At 45.4% G+C, this 18,676-nt stretch overlaps 12 non-coding genes across 12 annotated transcripts; all 12 read left to right on the top strand.

The window, feature by feature from the left end:
* Window positions 1-1,215: 1,215 nt before the first annotated feature.
* Window positions 1,216-1,286, top strand: TRNAG-GCC. Its single transcript has one exon. It is a non-coding gene; the product is annotated as a tRNA-Gly (tRNA).
* A 1,242-nt stretch (window positions 1,287-2,528) lies between these two features.
* Window positions 2,529-2,599, top strand: TRNAG-GCC. The gene has a single exon. It is a non-coding gene; the product is annotated as a tRNA-Gly (tRNA).
* Window positions 2,600-3,187: 588 nt separating this feature from the next.
* On the top strand, window positions 3,188-3,258 carry TRNAG-GCC. Its single transcript has one exon. It is a non-coding gene; the product is annotated as a tRNA-Gly (tRNA).
* A 588-nt stretch (window positions 3,259-3,846) lies between these two features.
* On the top strand, window positions 3,847-3,917 carry TRNAG-GCC. The gene has a single exon. It is a non-coding gene; the product is annotated as a tRNA-Gly (tRNA).
* A 589-nt stretch (window positions 3,918-4,506) lies between these two features.
* TRNAG-GCC lies at window positions 4,507-4,577 on the top strand. Its single transcript has one exon. It is a non-coding gene; the product is annotated as a tRNA-Gly (tRNA).
* Window positions 4,578-8,193: 3,616 nt separating this feature from the next.
* TRNAR-CCU lies at window positions 8,194-8,264 on the top strand. Its single transcript has one exon. It is a non-coding gene; the product is annotated as a tRNA-Arg (tRNA).
* A 1,245-nt stretch (window positions 8,265-9,509) lies between these two features.
* On the top strand, window positions 9,510-9,580 carry TRNAG-GCC. Its single transcript has one exon. It is a non-coding gene; the product is annotated as a tRNA-Gly (tRNA).
* A 1,904-nt stretch (window positions 9,581-11,484) lies between these two features.
* Window positions 11,485-11,555, top strand: TRNAG-GCC. The gene has a single exon. It is a non-coding gene; the product is annotated as a tRNA-Gly (tRNA).
* A 1,247-nt stretch (window positions 11,556-12,802) lies between these two features.
* On the top strand, window positions 12,803-12,873 carry TRNAG-GCC. Its single transcript has one exon. It is a non-coding gene; the product is annotated as a tRNA-Gly (tRNA).
* Window positions 12,874-14,119: 1,246 nt separating this feature from the next.
* TRNAG-GCC lies at window positions 14,120-14,190 on the top strand. The gene has a single exon. It is a non-coding gene; the product is annotated as a tRNA-Gly (tRNA).
* Window positions 14,191-14,770: 580 nt separating this feature from the next.
* On the top strand, window positions 14,771-14,841 carry TRNAG-GCC. Its single transcript has one exon. It is a non-coding gene; the product is annotated as a tRNA-Gly (tRNA).
* A 588-nt stretch (window positions 14,842-15,429) lies between these two features.
* Window positions 15,430-15,500, top strand: TRNAG-GCC. The gene has a single exon. It is a non-coding gene; the product is annotated as a tRNA-Gly (tRNA).
* Window positions 15,501-18,676: the final 3,176 nt, after the last annotated feature.

Raw genomic sequence — 18,676 nt, 5'->3', positions numbered from 1 at the left:
ACTCTCTCTGGAATGCTTTGCAGCTCTTGCATGGAGATTGAGTTTGGTGTTTTGCCTCTCTGAGAGATCCCTATCTGCCTTTTAATCTAGTCTGTGCTGTTCAAGTAAGGTTCTTTCTTTCTTATGTACGTAGTTTTCATGACTTCAGGAAACGTTATTTCAGAAAGCAGCAGTCGGTGTTTCTTTCTTTCATTCCCAAAGTTTCCTGGAAGAGGACCCAAATGTTCTGACTTCCTTAATGTCTAGTCTGCAGGCCTAATCAGGTAAGGCTCTCCTTCTCTCGCTATGAGAAGATTTCTAGAGGAACGCCGCCTTATCCTAGCTGCTGGACAGGCCCACCGTTGTGTTCTGACCTATGGTCCTGGGATTCCCAGCCACGCAGGTTGTCCGTGTTTAATTCACAGCCAATGCCAGAAGGTCAAAATCAGCGTTTTGTATACTACATGATTTCTAGTAGGTGTGCCACCTTATCCTGGCTACTGGAGTCGCAAATAGTTCTGTTCAGACGCAGTGGCCCTCATTGCTAAGTGAGGCTATGGCTAACTTTTGACCAGCTGAGCATTGGTGGTTCAGTGGTAGAATTCTCCCCTGCAATGAGGAAGCTGGGCTTGATTCCCAGCCAATGCAGCTGTATTTGTCCTTTACTATTTATCTTCTACTCTCTCTGGAATGCTTTGCAGCTCTAACATGGAGATAGAGCTGGTTGTTTTGTCTCTCTGAGAGATCCCTATCTAGCTTTCTATCTAGTCTGTGCTATTCAAGAAAGGTTGTTTCTTTCTTATGTATGTAGTTTTCATGATTTTAGGAAACGTTATTTCAGAAAGCAGCAGTCGGTGTTTCTTTCTTTCATTCTCAAAGTTTCCTGGAAGAGGACCCAAATGTTCTGACTTCCTTAATGTCTAGTCTGCAGGCCTAATCAGGTAAGGCTCTCCTTCTCTCGCTATGAGAAGATTTCTAGAGGAACGCCGCCTTATCCTAGCTGCTGGACAGGCCCACCGTTGTGTTCTGACCTATGGTCCTGGGATTCCCAGCCACGCAGGTTGTCCGTATTTAATTCACAGCCAATTCCTGAAGGTCGAAGGCGACGTTTTGTATAGTACATGATTTTCAGTAGCCGCGCCACATTATCCTGGCTACTGGAGTCGCAAATCTTTCTGTTCAGATGCAGTGGCCCTCATTGCTAGGTGACACTGTGGCTTACTTCTTAACAACTGAGCATTGATGGTTCAGTGGTAGAATTCTCGCTTGCCATGTGGGAGACCTGGGTTCGATTCCTGGCCAATGCAGCTGTATTTGTCCTTTCATATCTGTCTTCTACTCTCTCTGGAATGCTTTGCAGCTCTTGCATTTAGACTGAGTGTGGTATTTTGCCTCTCTGAGAGATCCCTATCTGCCTTTCAATCTAGTCTATGCTGTTCAAGTAAGGTTGTTTCTTTCTAATGTATGTAGTTTTCATGACTTCAGGAAACGTTATTTCAGAAAGCAGCAGTCGGTGTTTCTTTCTTTCATTCCCAAAGCTTCCTGGAAGAGGACCCAAATGTTCTGACTTCCTTAATGTCTAGTCTGCAGGCCTAGTCAGGTAAGCCTCTTCTTCTCTCGCTATTAGAAAATTTCTAGAGGAACGCCGCCTTATCCTGGCTGCTGGATCGGCCCACCGTAGTGTTCTGACCAATAGTCCTGGGATTCCCTGCCACGCAAGTTGTCCGTGTTTAATTCACAGCCAATGCCAGAAGGTCAAAATCAGCGTTTTGTATACTACATGATTTCTAGTAGGCGCGCCACCTTATCCTGGCTACTGGAGTCGCAAATAGTTCTGTTCAGACGCAGTGGCCCTCATTGCTAAGTGAGGCTATAGCTAACTTTTGACCAGCTGAGCATTGGTAGTTCAGTGGTAGAATTCTCGCTTGCCGTGGGAGACCTGGGTTCAATTCCCTGCCAATGCAGCTGTATTTGTCCTTTCTTATCTGTCTTCTACTCTCTCTGGAATGCTTTGCAGCTCTTGCATGGAGATTGAGTTTGGTGTTTTGCCTCTCTGAGAGATCCCTATCTGCCTTTTAATCTAGTCTGTGCTGTTCAAGTAAGGTTCTTTCTTTCTTATGTATGTAGTTTTCATGACTTCAGGAAACGTTATTTCAGAAAGCAGCAGTCGGTGTTTCTTTCTTTCATTCCCAAAGCTTCCTGGAAGAGGACCCAAATGTTCTGACTTTTTTAATGTCTAGTCTGCAGGCCTAGTCAGATAAGCCTCTTCTCTCGCTATGAGAAGATTTCTAGAGGAACGTCGCCTTATCCTAGCTGCTGGACAGGCCCACCATTGTGTTCTGACCTATGGTCCTCGGATTCCCAGCCACGCAGGTTGTCTGTGTTTAATTCACAGCCAATGCCTGAAGGTCGAAGGCGGCGTTTTGTATACTACATGATTTTCAGTAGCCGTGCCACATTATCCTGGCTACTGGAGTCGCAAATCGTTCTGTTCAGCAGCAGTGGCCCTCATTGCTAGGTGACACTGTGGCTTAATTCTTAACAACTGAGCATTGGTGTTTCAGTGGTAGAATTCTCGCTTGCCATGTGGGAGACCCGGGTTTGATTCCCGGCCAATGCAGCTGTATTTGTCCTTTCTTATCTGTCTTCTACTCTCTCTGGAATGCTTTGCAGCTCTTGCATTGAGACTGAGTGGGGTATTTTGCCTCTCTGAGAGATCCCTATCTGCCTTTCAATCTAGTCTATGCTGTTCAAGTAAGGTTGTTTCTTTCTTATGTATGTAGTTTTCCTGACTTGAGGAAACGTTATTTCAGAAAGCAGCAGTCGGTGTTTCTTTCTTTCATTCCCAAAGCTTCCTGGAAGAGGACCCAAATGTTCTGACTTCCTTAATGTCTAGTCTGCAGGCCTAGTCAGGTAAGCCTCTTCTTCTCTCGCTATTAGAAAATTTCTAGAGGAACGCCGCCTTATCCTGGCTGCTGGACCGGCCCACCGTAGTGTTCTGATCAATAGTCCTGGGATTCCCTGCCACGCAGGTTGTCCGTGTTTAATTCACAGCCAATGCCAGAAGGTCAAAATCAGCGTTTTGTATACTACATGATTTCTAGTAGGCGCGCCACCTTATCCTGGCTACTGGAGTCGCAAATCGTTCTGTTCAGATGCAGTGGCCCTCATTGCTAGGTGACACTGTGGCTGATTTCTTAACAGCTGAGCATTGGTGGTTCAGTGGTAGAATTCTCGCTTGCCATGCGGGAGACCTGGGTTCGATTCCCGGCCAATGCAGCTGTATTTGTCCTTACTTATCTGTCTTCTACTCTCTCTGGAATGCTTTGCAGCTCTTGCATGGAGATTGAGTTTGGTGTTTTGCCTCTCTGAGAGATCCCTATCTGCCTTTTAATCTAGTCTGTGCTGTTCAAGTAAGGTTGTTTCTTTCTTATGTATGTAGTTTTCATGACTTCAGGAAACGTTATTTCAGAAAGCAGCAGTCGGTGTTTCTTTCTTTCATTCCCAAAGCTTCCTGGAAGAGGACCCAAATGGTCTGACTTCCTTAATGTCTAGTCTGCAGGCCTAGTCAGGTAAGCCTCTTCTTCTCTCGCTATTAGAAAATTTCTAGAGGAACGCCGCCTTATCCTGGCTGCTGGACCGGCCCACCGTAGTGTTCTGACCAATAGTCCTGGGATTCCCTGCCACGCAGGTTGTCCGTGTTTAATTCACAGCCAATGCCAGAAGGTCAAAATCAGCGTTTTGTATACTACATGATTTCTAGTAGGCGCGCCACCTTATCCTGGCTACTGGAGTCGCAAATCGTTCTGTTCAGATGCAGTGGCCCTCATTGCTAGGTGACACTGTGGCTGATTTCTTAACAGCTGAGCATTGGTGGTTCAGTGGTAGAATTCTCGCTTGCCATGCGGGAGACCTGGGTTTGATTCCCGGCCAATGCAGCTGTATTTGTCCTTACTTATCTGTCTTCTACTCTCTCTGGAATGCTTTGCAGCTCTTGCATGGAGATTGAGTTTGGTGTTTTGCCTCTCTGAGAGATCCCTATCTGCCTTTTAATCTAGTCTGTGCTGTTCAAGTAAGGTTCTTTCTTTCTTATGTACGTAGTTTTCATGACTTCAGGAAACGTTATTTCAGAAAGCAGCAGTCGGTGTTTCTTTCTTTCATTCCCAAAGTTTCCTGGAAGAGGACCCAAATGTTCTGACTTCCTTAATGTCTAGTCTGCAGTCCTAATCAGGTAAGGCTCTCCTTCTCTCGCTATGAGAAGATTTCTAGAGGAACGCCGCCTTATCCTAGCTGCTGGACAGGCCCACCAGTTGTGTTCTGACCTATGGTCCTGGGATTCCCAGCCACGCAGGTTGTCCGTATTTAATTCACAGCCAATTCCTGAAGGTCGAAGGCGACGTTTTGTATAGTACATGATTTTCAGTAGCCGCACCACATTATCCTGGCTACTGGAGTCGCAAATCGTTCTGTTCAGATGCAGTGGCCCTCATTGCTAGGTGACACTGTAGCTAACTTCTTAGCATCTGAGCATTGGTGGTTCAGTGGTAGAATTCTCGCTTGCCATGCGGGAGACCTGGGTTCAATTCCCGGCCAATGCAGCTGTATTTGTCCTTTCTTATCTGTCTTCTACTCTCTCTGGAATGCTTTGCAGCTCTTGCATGGAGATTGAGTTTGGTGTTTTGCCTCTCTGAGAGATCCCTATCTGCCTTTTAATCTAGTCTGTGCTGTTCAAGTAAGGTTGTTTCTTTCTTATGTATGTAGTTTTCATGACTTCAGGAAACGTTATTTCAGAAAGCAGCAGTCGGTGTTTCTTTCTTTCATTCCCAAAGCTTCCTGGAAGAGGACCCAAATGTTCTGACTTCCTTAATTTCTAGTCTGCAGGCCTAGTCAGGTAAGCCTCTTCTTCTCTCGCTATTAGAAAATTTCTAGAGGAACGCCGCCTTATCCTGGCTGCTGGACCGGCCCACCGTAGTGTTCTGACCAATAGTCCTGGGATTCCCTGCCACGCAGGTTGTCCGTGTTTAATTCACAGCCAATGCCAGAAGGTCAAAATCAGCGTTTTGTATACTACATGATTTCTAGTAGGCGCGCCACCTTATCCTGGCTACTGGAGTCACAAATAGTTCTGTTCAGACGCAGTGGCCCTCATTGCTAAGTGAGGCTATGGCTAACTTTTGACCAGCTGAGCATTGGTGGTTCAGTGGTAGAATTCTCGCCTGCAATGAGGAAGCTGGGCTCGATTCCCAGCCAATGCTGCTGAATTTGTCCTTTACTATCTATCTTCTACTCTCTCTGGAATGCTTTGCAGCTCTAGCATGGAGATAGAGCTGGTTGTTTTGTCTCTCTGAGAGATCCCTATCTAGCTTTCTATCTAGTCTGTGCTATTCAAGAAAGGTTGTTTCTTTCTTATGTATGTAGTTTTCATGATTTTAGGAAACGTTATTTCAGAAAACAGCAGTTGGTGTTTTTTTCTTTCATTCCCAAAGCTTCTTGGTAGAGGACCCAAAGGTTCTGACTTCTTTAATGTCTAGTCTGCAGGCCTAATCAGGTAAGCCTCTTCTTCTCTCGCTATGAGAAGATTTCTAGAGGAACGCCGCCTTATCCTGGCTGCTGGACCGGCACACCGTAGTGTTCTGACCAATGGTCCTGGGATTCCCAGCCACGCAGGTTGTCCGTGTTTAATTCACAGCCAATGCCTGAAAGTCGAAAGCGGCGTTTTGTATACTACATGATTTCCAGTAGCCGCGCCACATTATACTGGCTACTGGAGTCGCAAAACGTTCTGTTCAGATGCAGTGTCCCTCATTGCTAGGTGACACTGTGGCTAACTTTTTAACAGCTGAGCATTGGTGGTTCAGTGGTAGAATTCTCGCTTGCTATGTGGGAGACCTGGGTTTGATTCCTGGCCAATGCAGCTGTATTTGTCCTTTCTTATCTGTCTTCTACTCTTTCTGGAATACTTTGCACCTCTTGCATGGAGATTGAGTTTGGTGTTTTACCTCTCTGAGAGATCCCTATTAGAGAATGACACGGAGGCGGTTTACCCGCGGCCACCGCATTTTAGCCGCGGGTCACCCGCCGAAAACGGGGAAGAAAACTAGCAGTCGCTGCGGCGACGGGGACAAGGCCATTCACCGCCCGTGGGGCGGTGAATGGTCTTGTTCCTCGCAGTGAGGCATGAAGGATCGCGCGGTCCCCGCAGCTCACACCCGCCTGCCCAATCGATTCTAGTGTTTAGCCAGCTCTCTCCCTTCTCCTCACCTTAGTTTGTAGATTTTCTTTTTCGGCGACCCACACGCTATCAGAGAGCCGCGCACCCGCTGCTGCTCAGTTTCATCTTCTGCTCTGACGCAACCGGAAACAGGAAGTTGCAGCAGAGCAGAAGATTGAACACTGAGCAGCCGCGCGTGCGCGGTTCTTTGGGAAAGCGTGCAGGTCGCCGAAAAAGAAAACCTATAAACTAAGGTGAGGAGAAGGGAGAGAGCTGGCTAAACACTAGGATCGATTGGGCAGGCAGGTAGTGGCTGCGGGTATCGTGCGATCGCTAGAGTTCCCGGCTCAAATTGAAAGGAGGGAGTGAAAGGATTCTGGGCCAAGGGGATGAAGTCGGAAAGAAAAACCCACAGCAGGAAAGAAAGGGAAGGACTGGCAGGTGAGCCAGATGCTAGAAGCAGGGGGGGGGGAAAGAAAGAAGGAAAAAAGCTAGATGGGGTTGAAAAGAAGAGACACACTGGTATGGAAGAGGAAGATAGGGGAAATCTGGACACAGGAAGGTAACAGAAAGAGGGGAAATTATGTGCATGGGGCATAGGGACAGAGACATAAAGGGGACATGCCATGGGGATGGTATATGGACACAGGGGGGGCAATGACAGATACATAGGGGAGATATTAGAAATGGAGAAAATAGGAGCACAGAAGCGAGATGATTTGTGGGGATGGGACAGGGACCGAGCTTGCAGGCTCCAGTGGCTTGCACAAATTACATTGTAACGTGCCATGAAAATAAGAGGAAGGAAGGTAGATAGGCCACGCGAGAGGAGCTGAAGGGTAGTAGAAAGGAACAGATGGTAAAGGAGGGAGGGAAGGGTGGTGGTGGAAAGGAATAGAAAAGACATTGAAGGAGGGTGGAAAGGAACAGACCCCCAAGGGAAATGTGGAAGACAGAGTGGGAAGAAGACAGATGCCAGACTATGCGGGAGCGGAGGGAAGAAGATGGGTGCTAGACCAATTGGGGGGGGGGGTTAATGGAGAGGCACAGTAACAGCAAATGGAAGACGCAGAGAGAAGACACACAGTGGATGGAAGGAATTCAATGAGAAGATGTGGAAAGCAGTAACCAGACAACAAAGGTAGAAAAAAAATTATATTTATTTATTTATTTTTTGCTTTAGGATAAAATAGTATATTAGTTGTGTTGATAAAAATTTATAAACAAAGCTCTGCCAGCTGAACATCTCTTTCTCTAGTTCAGCAGCAGGAGCTTTGATTTATAAGAAAGGAATAAGCTAAATATTACTAAGTACTAAGTAATAGTACTAAGGCTTATATGGATGCAGCGGGGACGGTGACGGGGCGGTGAATGGGATGGCAGTGGCGGTGACGGGGCGGTGAAAGGGATGGCGGTGACGGTGACGGGGCGGTGAAGGGAACGGTGGTGACGGGGCGGTGCAGAGGATGGTGGGGCGGTGACGGGGACAGATTTTTTCCCCGTGTCATTCTCTAATCCCTATCTGCCTTTTAATCTAGTCTGTGCTGTTCAAGTAAGGTTCTTTCTTTCTTATGTATGTAGTTTTCATGACTTCAGGAAACGTTATTTCAGAAAGCAGCAGTCGGTGTTTCTTTCTTTCATTCCCAAAGCTTCCTGGAAGAGGACCCAAATGTTCTGACTTTTTTAATGTCTAGTCTGCAGGCCTAGTCAGGTAAGCCTCTTCTCTCGCTATGAGAAGATTTCTAGTGGAACGCCGCCTTATCCTAGCTGCTGAACAGGCCCACCGTTGTGTTCTGACCTATGGTCCTCGGATTCCCAGCCACGCAGGTTGTCTGTGTTTAATTCACAACCAATGCCTGAAGGTCGAAGGCGGCATTTTGTATACTACATGATTTTCAGTAGCCGTGCCACATTATCCTGGCTACTGGAGTCGCAAATCGTTCTGTTCAGCAGCAGTGGCCCTCATTGCTAGGTGACACTGTGGCTTACTTCTTAACAACTGAGCATTGGTGGTTCAGTGGTAGAATTCTTGCTTCCTATGTGGGAGACCCGGGTTTGATTCCCGGCCAATGCAGCTGTATTTGTCCTTTATTATCTGTCTTCTACTCTCTCTGGAATGCTTTGCAGCTCTTGCATTGAGACTGAGTGTGGTATTTTGCCTCTCTGAGAGATCCCTATCTGCCTTTCAATCTAGTCTATGCTGTTCAAGTAAGGTTGTTTCTTTCTTATGTATGTAGTTTTCATGACTTCAGGAAACGTTATTTCAGAAAGCAGCAGTCGGTGTTTCTTTCTTTCATTCCCAAAGCTTCCTGGAAGAGAACCCAAATGTTCTGACTTCCTTAATGTCTAGTCTGCAGGCCTAGTCAGGTAAGCCTCATCTTCTCTCGCTGTTAGAAAATTTCTAGAGGAACGCTGCCTTATCCTGGCTGCTGGACCGGCCCACCGTTGTGTTCTGACCAATAGTCCAGGGATTCCCTGCCACGCAGGTTGTCCGTGTTTAATTCACAGCCAATGCCAGAAGGTCAAAATCAGCGTTTTGTATACTACATGATTTCTAGTAGGCGCACCACCTTATCCTGGCTACTGGAATCGCAAATAGTTCTGTTCAGACGCAGTGGCCCTCATTGCTAAGTGAGGCTATGGCTAACTTTTGACCAGCTGAGCATTGGTGGTTCAGTGGTAGAATTCTCCCCTGCAATGAGGAAGCTGGGCTCGATTCCCAGCCAATGCAGCTGTATTTGTCCTTTACTATTTATCTTCTACTCTCTCTGGAATGCTTTGCAGCTCTAACATGGAGATAGAGCTGGTTGTTTTGTCTCTCTGAGAGATCCCTATCTAGCTTTCTATCTAGTCTGTGCTATTCAAGAAAGGTTGTTTCTTTCTTATGTATGTAGTTTTCATGATTTTAGGAAACGTTATTTCAGAAAGCAGCAGTCGGTGTTTCTTTCTTTCATTCCCAAAGTTTCCTGGAAGAGGACCCAAATGTTCTGACTTCCTTAATGTCTAGTCTGCAGGCCTAATCAGGTAAGGCTCTCCTTCTCTCGCTATGAGAAGATTTCTAGAGGAACGCCGCCTTATCCTAGCTGCTGGACAGGCCCACCGTTGTGTTCTGACCTATGGTCCTGGGATTCCCAGCCACGCAGGTTGTCCGTATTTAATTCACAGCCAATTCCTGAAGGTCGAAGGCGACGTTTTGTATAGTACATGATTTTCAGAAGCCGCGCCACATTATCCTGGCTACTGGAGTCGCAAATCTTTCTGTTCAGATGCAGTGGCCCTCATTGCTAGGTGACACTGTGGCTGATTTCTTAACAGCTGAGCATTGGTGGTTCAGTGGTAGAATTCTTGCTTGCCATGCAGGAGGCATGGGTTTGATTCGCAGCCAATGCATCTCTATTTGTCCTTTCTTATCTGTCTTCTACTCACTCTGGAATGCTTTGCAGCTCTTGCATGGAGACAGAACAGGTTGTTTTGCCTCTCTGAGAGATCCCTATCTAGCTTTCTATCTAGTCTGTGCTGTTCAAGAAAGGTTGTTTCTTTCTTATGTATGTAGTTTTTATGATTTTAGGAAACGTTATTTCAGAAAACAGCAGTTGGTGTTTTTTTCTTTCATTCCCGAAGCTTCTTGGAAGAGGACCCAAAGGTTCTGACTTCTTTAATGTCTAGTCTGCAGGCCTAATCAGGTAAGCCTCTCCTTCTCTCGCTATGAGAAGATTTCTAGAGGAACGCCGCCTTATCCTAGCTGCTGGACAGGCCCACCGTTGTGTTCTGACCTATGGTCCTCGGATTCCCAGCCACGCAGGTTGTCTGTGTTTAATTCACAGCCAATGCCTGAAGGTCAAAGGCGGCGTTTTGTATAGTACATGATTTTCAGTAGCCGCGCCACATTATCCTGGCTACTGGAGTCGCAAATCGTTCTGTTCAGCAGCAGTGGCCCTCATTGCTAGGTGACACTGTGGCTTACTTCTTAACAACTGAGCATTGGTGGTTTAGTGGTAGAATTCTTGCTTCCTATGTGGGAGACCTGGGTTTGATTCCTGGCCAATGCAGCTGTATTTGTCCTTTATTATCTGTCTTCTACTCTCTCTGGAATGCTTTGCAGCTCTTGCATTGAGACTGAGTGTGGTATTTTGCCTCTCTGAGAGATCCCTATCTGCCTTTCAATCTAGTCTATGCTGTTCAAGTAAGGTTGTTTCTTTCTTATGTATGTAGTTTTCATGACTTCAGGAAACGTTATTTCAGAAAGCAGCAGTCGGTGTTTCTTTCTTTCATTCCCAAAGCTTCCTGGAAGAGGACCCAAATGTTCTGACTTCCTTAATGTCTAGTCTGCAGGCCTAGTCAGGTAAGCCTCATCTTCTCTCGCTGTTAGAAAATTTCTAGAGGAACGCTGCCTTATCCTGGCTGCTGGACCGGCCTACCGTTGTGTTCTGACCAATAGTCCAGGGATTCCCTGCCACGCAGGTTGTCCGTGTTTAATTCACAGCCAATGCCAGAAGGTCAAAATCAGCGTTTTGTATACTACATGATTTCTAGTAGGCGCACCACCTTATCCTGGCTACTGGAGTCGCAAATAGTTCTGTTCAGACTCAGTGGCCCTCATTGCTAAGTGAGGCTATGGCTAACTTTTGACCAGCTGAGCATTGGTGGTTCAGTGGTAGAATTCTCCCCTGCAATGAGGAAGCTGGGCTCGATTCCCAGCCAATGCAGCTGTATTTGTCCTTTACTATTTATCTTCTACTCTCTCTGGAATGCTTTGCAGCTCTAACATGGAGATAGAGCTGGTTGTTTTGTCTCTCTGAGAGATCCCTATCTAGCTTTCTATCTAGTCTGTGCTATTCAAGAAAGGTTGTTTCTTTCTTATGTATGTAGTTTTCATGATTTTAGGAAACGTTATTTCAGAAAGCAGCAGTCGGTGTTTCTTTCTTTCATTCCCAAAGTTTCCTGGAAGAGGACCCAAATGTTCTGACTTCCTTAATGTCTAGTCTGCAGGCCTAATCAGGTAAGGCTCTCCTTCTCTCGCTATGAGAAGATTTCTAGAGGAACGCCGCCTTATCCTAGCTGCTGGACAGGCCCACCGTTGTGTTCTGACCTATGGTCCTGGGATTCCCAGCCACGCAGGTTGTCCGTATTTAATTCACAGCCAATTCCTGAAGGTCGAAGGCGACGTTTTGTATAGTACATGATTTTCAGTAGCCGCGCCACATTATCCTGGCTACTGGAGTCGCAAATCTTTCTGTTCAGATGCAGTGGCCCTCATTGCTAGGTGACACTGTGGCTGATTTCTTAACAGCTGAGCATTGGTGGTTCAGTGGTAGAATTCTTGCTTGCCATGCAGGAGGCATGGGTTTGATTCGCAGCCAATGCATCTCTATTTGTCCTTTCTTATCTGTCTTCTACTCACTCTGGAATGCTTTGCAGCTCTTGCATGGAGACAGAACAGGTTGTTTTGCCTCTCTGAGAGATCCCTATCTAGCTTTCTATCTAGTCTGTGCTGTTCAAGAAAGGTTGTTTCTTTCTTATGTATGTAGTTTTCATGATTTTAGGAAACGTTATTTCAGAAAACAGCAGTTGGTGTTTTTTTCTTTCATTCCCGAAGCTTCTTGGAAGAGGACCCAAAGGTTCTGACTTCTTTAATGTCTAGTCTGCAGGCCTAATCAGGTAAGCCTCTCATTCTCTCTCTATGAGAAGATTTCTAGAGGAACGCCGCCTTATCCTAGCTGCTGGACAGGCCCACCGTTGTGTTCTGACCTATGGTCCTCGGATTCCCAGCCACGCAGGTTGTCTGTGTTTAATTCACAGCCAATGCCTGAAGGTCGAAGGCGGCGTTTTGTATAGTACATGATTTTCAGTAGCCGCGCCACATTATCCTGGCTACTGGAGTCGCAAATCTTTCTGTTCAGATGCAGTGGCCCTCATTGCTAGGTGACACTGTGGCTGATTTCTTAACAGCTGAGCATTGGTGGTTCAGTGGTAGATTTCTCGCTTGCCATGTGGGAGACCTGGGTTTGATTCCTGGCCAATGCAGCTGTATTTGTCCTTTCTTATCTGTCTTCTACTCTCTCTGGAATGCTTTGCAGCTCTTGCATGGAGATTGAGTTTGGTGTTTTGCCTCTCTGAGAGATCCCTATCTAGCTTTCTATCTAGTCTGTGCTATTCAAGAAAGGTTGTTTCTTTCTTATGTATGCAGTTTTCATGATTTTAGGAAACGTTATTTCAGAAAACAGCAGTTGGTGTTTTTTTCTTTCATTCCCAAAGTTTCCTGGAAGAGGACCCAAATGTTCTGACTTCCTTAATGTCTAGTCTGCAGGCCTAATCAGGTAAGCCTCTCCTTCTCTCGCTATGAGAAGATTTCTAGAGGAACGCCGCCTTATCCTAGCTGCTGGACAGGCCCACCGTTGTGTTCTGACCTATGGTCCTCGGATTCCCAGCCACGCAGGTTGTCTGTGTTTAATTCACAGCCAATGCCTGAAGGTCGAAGGCGGCGTTTTGTATAGTACATGATTTTCAGTAGCCGCGCCACATTATCCTGGCTACTGGAGTCGCAAATCGTTCTGTTCAGATGCAGTGGCCCTCATTGCTAGGTGACATTGTGGCTGATTTCTTAACAGCTGAGCATTGGTGGTTCAGTGGTAGAATTCTCGCTTGCCATGCGGGAGACCTGGGTTCGATTCCCGGCCAATGCAGCTGTATTTGTCCTTACTTATCTGTCTTCTACTCTCTCTGGACTGCTTTGCAGCTCTTGCATTGAGACTGAGTGGGGTATTTTGCCTCTCTGAGAGATCCCTATCTGCCTTTCAATCTAGTCTATGCTGTTCAAGTAAGGTTGTTTCTTTCTTATGTATGTAGTTTTCATGACTTGAGGAAACGTTATTTCAGAAAGCAGCAGTCGGTGTTTCTTTCTTTCATTCCCAAAGCTTCCTGGAAGAGGACCCAAATGTTCTGACTTCCTTAATGTCTAGTCTGCAGGCCTAGTCAGGTAAGCCTCTTCTTCTCTCGCTATTAGAAAATTTCTAGAGGAACGCCGCCTTATCCTGGCTGCTGGACCGGCCCACCGTAGTGTTCTGACCAATAGTCCTGGGATTCCCTGCCACGCAGGTTGTCCGTGGTTTAATTCACAGCCAATGCCAGAAGGACAAAATCAGCGTCTTGTATACTACATGATTTCGAGTAGGCGCGCCACCTTATCCTGGCTACTGGAGTCGCAAATAGTTCTGTTCAGACGCAGTGGCCCTCATTGCTAAGTGAGGCTATGGCTAACTTTTGACCAGCTGAGCATTGGTGGTTCAGTGGTAGAATTCTCGCCTGCAATGAGGAAGCTGGGCTCGATTCCCAGCCAATGCAGCTGTATTTGTCCTTTACTATTTATCTTCTACTCTCTCTGGAATGCTTTGCAGCTCTAACATGGAGATAGAGCTGGTTGTTTTGTCTCTCTGAGAGATCCCTATCTAGCTTTCTATCTGGTCTGTGCTATTCAAGAAAGGTTGTTTCTTTCTTATGTATGCAGTTTTCATGATTTTAGGAAACGTTATTTTAGAAAACAGCAGTTGGTGTTTTTTTCTTTCATTCCCAAAGTTTCTTGGAAAAGGACCCAAATGTTCTGACTTCCTTAATGTCTAGTCTGCAGGCCTAATCAGGTAAGCCTCTCCTTCTCTCGCTATGAGAAGATTTCTAGAGGAACGCCGCCTTATCCTAGCTGCTGGACAGGCCCACCGTTGTGTTCTGAACTATGGTCCTCGGATTCCCAGCCACGCAGGTTGTCTGTGTTTAATTCACAGCCAATACCTGAAGGTCGAAGGCGGCGTTTTGTATAGTACATGATTTTCAGTAGCCGCGCCACATTATCCTGGCTACTGGAGTCGCAAATCGTTCTGTTCAGATGCAGTGGCCCTCATTGCTAGGTGACACTGTGGCTGATTTCTTCCTAGCTGAGCATTGGTGGTTCAGTGGTAGAATTCTCGCTTGCCATGCGGGAGACCTGGGTTAGATTCCTGGCCAATGCAGCTGTATTTGTCCTTTCTTATCTGTCTTCTACTCTCTCTGGAATGCTTTGCAGCTCTTGCATGGAGATTGAGTTTGGTGTTTTGCCTCTCTGAGAGATCCCTATCTGCCTTTTAATCTAGTCTTTGCTGTTCAAGTAAGGTTCTTTCTTTCTTATGTATGTAGTTTTCATGACTTCAGGAAACGTTATTTCAGAAAGCAGCAGTCGGTGTTTCTTTCTTTCATTCCCAAAGCTTCCTGGAAGAGGACCCAAATGTTCTGACTTTTTTAATGTCTAGTCTGCAGGGCTAGTCAGGTAAGCCTCTTCTCTCGCTATGAGAAGATTTCTAGAGGAACGCCGCCTTATCCTAGCTGCTGGACAGGCCCACCGTTGTGTTCTGACCTATGGTCCTCGGATTCCCAGCCACGCAGGTTGTCTGTGTTTAATTCACAGCCAATGCCTGAAGGTCGAAGGCGGCGTTTTGTATACTACATGATTTCAAGTAGCCACATTATCCTGGCTATGGAAGTCGCAAATCTTTCTGTTCAGATGCAGTGGCCCTCATTGCTAGGTGACACTGTGGCTGATTTCTTACCAGCTGAGCATTGGTGGTTCAGTGGTAGAATTCTTGCTTGCCATGCAGGAGGCCTGGGTTTGATTCGCAGCCAATGCATCTCTATTTGTCCTTTCTTATCTGTCTTCTACTCACTCTGGAATGCTTTGCAGCTCTTGCATGGAGACAGAACAGGTTGTTTTGCCTCTCTGAGAGATCCCTATCTAGCTTTCTATCTAGTCTGTGCTGTTCAAGAAAGGTTGTTTCTTTCTTATGTATGTAGTTTTCATGATTTTAGGAAACGTTATTTCAGAAAACAGCAGTTGGTGTTTTTTTCTTTCATTCCCAAAGCTTCTTGGTAGAGATCCCAAAGGTTCTGACTTCTTTAATGTCTAGTCTGCAGGCCTAATCAGGTAAGCCTCTCATTCTCTCTCTATGAGAAGATTTCTAGAGGAACGCCGCCTTATCCTAGCTGCTGGACAGGCCCACCGTTGTGTTCTGACCAATGGTCCTGCGATTCCCAGCCACGCAGGTGGTCCGTATTTAATTCACAGCCAATTCCTGAAGGTCGAAGGCGGCGTTTTGTATAGTATATGATTTTCAGTAGCCGCGTCACATTATCCTGGCTACTGGAGTCGCAAATCGTTCTGTTCAGATGCAGTGGCCCTCATTGCTAGGTGACACTGTGGCTGACTTCTTAACAGCTGAGCATTGGTGGTTCAGTGGTAGAATTCTCACTCGCCATGCGGGAGACCTGGGTTCGATTCCTGGCCAATGCAGCTGTATTTGTCCTTTCTTATCTGTCTTCTACTCTCTCTGGAATACTTTGCCGCTCTTGCATGGAGACTGAGTGTGTTGTTTTGCCTCTCTGAGAGATCCCTATCTGCCTTTTAATCTAGTCTGTGCTGTTCAAGTAAGGTTCTTTCTTTCTTATGTATGTAGTTTTCATGACTTCAGGAAACGTTATTTCAGAAAACAGCAGTTGGTGTTTCTTTCTTTCATTCCCAAAGCTTCCTGGAAGAGGACCCAAATGTTCTGACTTCCTTAATGTCTAGTCCGCAGGACTAATCAGGTAAGACTTTTCTTCTCTCGCTATTAGAAGATTTCTAGAGGAACGCCGCCTTATTCTGGCTGATGGACCGGCACACCGTTGTGTTCTGACCTATGAAGGGAGCATGATGGATCAGGCGGCCAGAGGCTGTAACGAAACCTCAATGTTTCCAGATGGCCCTAAGGGAATGCAAGGTAAAGAAAGCATATTTGGAGTCAGTGTAGATGTGTCAAGACTAAAGAGGCAGAATATTGCAGGGCAGAAGTGAGGGCATACAGCTCAGCTGCTTGGGCGGAAGGGCCAGAGGGCAGGGGCCTGAGTCAGAAGTTTTTGGAGGCATCATATAGAGGACGAGCAATAGTAGAGAAATCAGGGATCCAGATACGACAGTATCTGACAATACCAAGGAAGGTACGCAGGGCTTTGCGATTGTCAGGAACAGGGAGACTACTGACAGCCTGGACATGGGTGTGGGAAGGGACCTGGTTCCCTGGGAAATGTGAAACCCAAAGTAGGTGACACGAGGAAGGCATACTTGGAATCAATGTAAATATGGCCACAGGAACATTTAAAAGGCAGACCACTATCTACTATCTACTAACACATAAGAATTGTTCTCAGTCCCTATTCTGTATCAGGTTCCTACTCCAAAGAGCTGACTGGTAAAAATTAAGTAAAATTCAGCTCTGGGTCCACCCAGTAAGCAGGGTAGTTTGACCCAAGCGCTCTCTAAAGCGGCAATTCCTTTACTATCATCTGACTGGCAAAAATATTTACTTCCATACAAAAGCATTCTTAAAAATTACATTCTTATACCTAAAAGTTACATGATTTATAAAAAGAAATACAAAAACAAAGATTGGAATATACAGTAAAACTTTGGATTGCAAATAACTTGGTTTTCAAGTGTTCTGCAAGACAAGCAAAACATGTTATTAAATTTTAACTTGATATACCAGCAACGTCTTGCAATAAAAGTACATACAGTATACAAGCATCACATTATCACAAGTGAGCCAATGGTTCCTCTCTATATGACACTGCAGGAGTGCAGTGACTGTTCCAAACGAGCAAGGGCTTGAAATACAAGTATGTATATTTTTGCACACGAGTGCCCTGGACTACAAGCATGCTTCTGGAACAAATTATGCTCGCAAACCAAGGTTTTACTGTATTCACAAAAGATAATCCATGCACACAACTTTACACCTTTTTTTTTTTTTTTTTTACAATCAACATGCGTCTCAATAGAGACTTTCTCCCCCTCCATACAGAATTTCACAGAGGAGAAAGAGTTGCTTAAAGATCAAAGAGATCAAATTACAGATGTAGTACTTTTCAGAATTATTTCCTTAGGTTTAAAAGAGAGGCTGTCCTTAAATTTGGACCAAGAACTTCTTTTTAGCATGGAATATAAGTTCCAGAAATAATATTTTTTGTTTACATTCATTTCTGAATATACATAAACATTTTATAACATAGCCAAAAACTTTAAATCTAAACCTACTTATCTGTTTCAGGAGAAACTGCATTTGAAGTGCTAAAAACTTCATGGCCCTTATCAGCACAAAAGGAGGAGGAGGGGTACTCCCCCCTCCTGCTTTGAACAACTGACAGTTTCAAATTACACTGATATATTTGGACAGACAGAACTCATAAGGAACCCGGGATAGAAATACAGACAAGGAAGGGGATTTTGAATGTCATGCACACACAAAAAAAACCACACATACATGCAGATAAACGGACCGTGCAAAAAGCAATCTCTGTACTTTCGTACAATTTTAGTCTCATATATCTTTCTTATAAACATGGTATCTCGGTTGGAATAAAATTTTTCCTACACAAAAGATTTGTTCTACCCTATTGGGCTGCTCAACTGCATTACCTCTTATAATCCTACCTACATCTGCTGATTCCAGCTACATGAGCCCTTTTAATCAGGTCAGAATTCATGCACATACTTTCTCTAAAATACTTTCAACATACGCGTATATTCTTGATTCCAATGCCTGCTCTGAGCAGCTAGAGACACATAGCAGGCAAAATCCAACAGATATTTATTACCCCTCCTCAATCTTCCTTTACAAATACAGCACAATAGAAATATAGCCCGGTTCAACCTACACCTTTTTCCCTCTTTTTCAGGATGCATCGGAAGTACATCTTGACTCAGGGCTCATGCTGAGCCTGTAAATACAAACAGCTTACATCTATTGTCTAACTTCATATCTACAGATTCAGTTTCGTTTACCAGACAGACACAGTTCCTAGAATCCCTCCCCGCGGTTTCAATGATGGATCGTCATTTACTAAGGCAAGGGAAAAGAAACAGGAGGAATGATCAGTTCCTTACCAGTTTGGTGGCCAACCCCAGATAGATACCTGTACGTTAAGCCAGGATTCGAGAAATCAGTTGAGCCAGTCCAAGATGCGAGCACTACCATTCTCAAGAGGAGATTAGCTGGCTGGCAGACAGGTCGATTCTCGGACCAGACACAAGTGACCAATCGAATAGCCGGTGGTCAAAAGACCCTCAAGTCCCTGTTCGGAAGCCAAATGAAAGGTCACTTTGGGCAGCCAAAAAACCTAGAGACTTGAAGAAAGCATAGATAGTTTATTAGCATACATATGTGACTTCTGAGCTCCAAGCTGGCTTCAGAAGTCCCGAAAACAGGATGTTACCGAGATATTTATACATTCTTCTGGCTATACAACTGAATTCTAGAAAAAACTTTTCACGTGTTACTTTTCTTAACAATCATTGGTCCTCAGCTCACACTAGCAGGTCACTAGCAAGTCACTTATCTAGGCCCTGCAATCTTTCTGTTACATGTCGTTTATGCTGAGATAGCCATAAGAAGTTAGAATGTCCAAGCTAACATCCAGTACAGGCAGGCTAGA

This window comes from Geotrypetes seraphini, chromosome 4, assembly GCF_902459505.1.
Source record: "Geotrypetes seraphini chromosome 4, aGeoSer1.1, whole genome shotgun sequence".
Taxonomy (NCBI): domain Eukaryota; kingdom Metazoa; phylum Chordata; class Amphibia; order Gymnophiona; family Dermophiidae; genus Geotrypetes; species Geotrypetes seraphini.
Note: the sequence above shows the minus strand (reverse complement) of the source record. Positions and strands in the feature narration are given on the sequence as shown.